We start from the raw sequence: 3482 nt of genomic DNA on the forward strand, positions 1-3482 counted from the left end.
ATATATGACAACATTAAACATTAGTTCAGTAGAAATTAAATAATCATAATAAATTTTTAATGCATTTAGGACATGAATTTACCTGGGGCTACCGTTTCATCTGCAGTGGTGAGCTCTTGCATTGTTGGCATTGGCGTTGATGGTGGAGGTTGTGACGTTGTATCGGGTATAGGAGTCGTTAAGTCAGCAGTAGCTGTGTCTTGGGTTGGGGTGCAGCATCGGTTGTTGTCGGAGGATGTGTGGTTGGTGTATCTGAAGTAGTCGATGGTACCACTGTGGTAGGTGTGTTTGAAATATATATTGTATAGATCGTATACAACCTTAACAACAAGTATCAATGACAATGTTTTATTATTAGCTTGAATTTGAACAATAAGAGAAGCTATGATAATGAAATTGTGTGCATATGGAACATATTGTGTACATGAATAAGAAACATTTAAATCTTCTACTACTACTACTACTACTACTACTACTACTACTACTACTACTACTACTACTACTTCTACTACTACTACTACTACCACTACTTCCCCCACTACTACTACTATTAGTACTACTACTACTACTACTACTACTACTAATACTACTAACACTACTACTAGTACTACTACTACTAATAATACTACTACTACTAATACTACTACCACCACCGCCACCACTTCGTCTACTTCTACTAGTTCAACTACTCTGCAAAAACCCGGTGTTGATTTAACACCAGCCCGGAATCCAAATATGTCCACACTAGAAAAGTAGAAAAGTATTGAAACAACACCAGTTTGCTTGCTCTCTATTTCAATTATTGTGAGACTATATATCCAGTTTCAGATAAGTACATCAAAAAATTTCAGCTCACCCTTTTCGCTCGGATTATTAATGTAGGAAGATACCAAGTTATACCCAATTGTATTCATGATTTACAAAACATGAATAGAGTGTCCCGGTTTTAAGTTTGAAATCTCATTTTCTTTTCGCGCTTGCATCAATTGTTTGGTTATATACTTATACCGTTCATGATTAAAAAAAGTGTAAAGAACTTTATTTCTCTGCCTCAGCACCTTCTCTGTGGAATAATTTGCCGTTAGATTTAAGAATTATGCAATCACTGCACACCTACAAATCCAAACTAAAATCTTATCTTTTCTCACAGTTTTAGTTATTGGAACTTTGACACTCATCCAAACTTTCTCATTCTTTCTTTTCTTGTGTGCCTCGGAATAGAATATTTCTAGATAGATGGCGCTATATAAATGCCTATTATTATATTTTTTTGGGGACGGAACGGCAAAAAAATCGCGCTCGCATTATTTAATCATTGAAATATGTATCATGTTAATGGCTACCTGCAATTCGTCTCTAACAGGTCCCTTTTCGACAAGGCCAGAACGCATTATACAAATTTCTACTCGCGCTTCGCGCTTGCAGTAATTATCTAGTTACATACGCATCTTCTTCCGGTTTACAAACATTGCCCACAATGTTCAACTGTTCAGGACAAAATACACGAAATTTCAAAATTGTTTAGCTCGTACCTCGCGCTAACACTATATGTATATGGCTTATGAAATTATTGTACATTTACTGGTATGTTGTTATAAGAATAAAGCTAAGAAATTACTGTTAGGATATGGGCGTCTTGCCCCCCCCCCAAAAAAAAAAAATATCACGAACGAAAAAAAAATGAGAAAAGGAAAGAGAAAAGAGTGAAATATAATATAATTATCCATGTTTCGCGCCAGGCCTAATTCTAGAAGCGAATTAGGAAATTCCTCGCTTCGCCTGGGAAGCAGCCGCCAGGGCCTCGACAAGAGGCTACTACATAACGAGAATACTCACCAGGTTGACAATATATATAATAATCTTCACAGCAATCATTGTATTCCTGACAAATGTAATCACAGAAACATCCTCCTGGTGCCTTTGTTTCACAGTACCCTTGACAGGTACTGATCCCTAGAGGGGTTAAAGAAAACGATGATATGACAATGGAAACTTACAATAAACTATAAGTATGCTCATCCTCTGTCGAATCAGGGATGGTACATTAGACCAAGTGACGATTAGCCCAATAGGGCATTAGACCAATTGGCTGTTAGACGAGATGATCATTAGACCAGTTGGCTATTAGACCAAGTGGCCATTAGACAAATTGGCTATTAGACCAAGTGGTAAATAGACAAATTGGCTATTAGACCAAGTGGTAAATAGACGAAATGTGAATTGGACTAAGTGGGTTTAGCCCAATGATGATGATAAAACCAAGTGATATTGGAACAACTGTCAGTAATCCTGATGAATAAGGTTAGCATAATATATCCAAAGTACACACGATATTAGCACATAGTCACCGCCTCCCCCACCCTGAACACCAATCCAAATCCAGATTTCCATTAACGAAAAATTTAAACATTAGTTCAATATCAATTTCATAATCATAAGAAATTTTTAATGCATTTAGGACATGAATTTACCTGGGGCTACCGTTTCATCCGCAGTGGTGAGCTCTTGCATTGTTGTCATTGGTGTTGATGGTGGAGGTTGTGACGTAGTATCGGGTATTGGAGTCGTTAAGTCAGTAGTAGCTGTGTCTTTGCTTGGGTTGCAACATCGGTTGTTGTAGGAGGATGTGTGGTTGGTGTATCTGAAGTAGTCGATGGTACCACTGTGGTAGGTGTGTTTGAAATACATATTGTATAGATCGTATACAACCTTAACAACAAGTATCAATGAAAATGTTGTATTATTAGCTTGAATTTGAACAATAAGAGAAGCTATGATAATGAAATTTGTGCATATGGAACATATTGTGTATATGCATAAGAAACATTTAAATCTACTACTTCTACTACTACTACTACTACTACTAATAATAATAATAATACTAATACTACTTCCACAACCACTTCTGCTACTACTACTAGTTCTACTACACTGCAAAAACTCTGGAGTTGATTTAACACCAGCACGAAATCTATATACGTCCACACCAGAAAAGTATTGAAACAACACCAGTTTGGAATTAAACCAATGCTATTTTAATACTAATTGGTGTTGTATAAACACCTATCTGGTGTTTGGTCTGGACAGACCAGCACAGAACTGGTGTTGTTTAACACGGAACTGGTGTGGACATATAAAGATTCCAGTCCGGTGTTAAATCAACACCAGAGTTTTTGGTATGTCCTGCTACTATTACTGCTGCTACTGATACTACAACTATTACTAAAAAAAAGGAAAAAGGAAAGAGAGAAGGATGAAATATGATACCATTTCCTGAATGTAATGTAAACATGTGTTGTTTTTTGTAATAAAATGCCAAAATTTTTGCTCGATATATTTTTGCAAGTGATATTGGAACAACTGTCAGTAATCCTGATAAAGAAGGTTGGCTTAGTTCATTCAAAGTACACACGATATTACCACATTGTCACCGCCTCCCCACCCTGAACACCACAATTCTATGTTCAACAGCCAGTCCAAAT

General features: G+C 36.6%; 1 long non-coding RNA gene across 1 annotated transcript; it reads right to left on the reverse strand.

Annotated features, from left to right (window-relative positions):
- Positions 1-212: 212 nt before the first annotated feature.
- On the reverse strand, positions 213-2585 carry LOC121430769. The gene is made up of 3 exons (XR_005972064.1): positions 2472-2585; positions 1837-1953; positions 213-273 (listed from the first exon to the last, which is right to left on the reverse strand). It is a non-coding gene; the product is annotated as an uncharacterized LOC121430769 (long non-coding RNA).
- Positions 2586-3482: the final 897 nt, after the last annotated feature.

This window comes from Lytechinus variegatus, chromosome 17 (genome assembly GCF_018143015.1).
Source record: "Lytechinus variegatus isolate NC3 chromosome 17, Lvar_3.0, whole genome shotgun sequence".
In the NCBI taxonomy this organism is placed as follows: Eukaryota; Metazoa; Echinodermata; class Echinoidea; order Temnopleuroida; family Toxopneustidae; genus Lytechinus; species Lytechinus variegatus.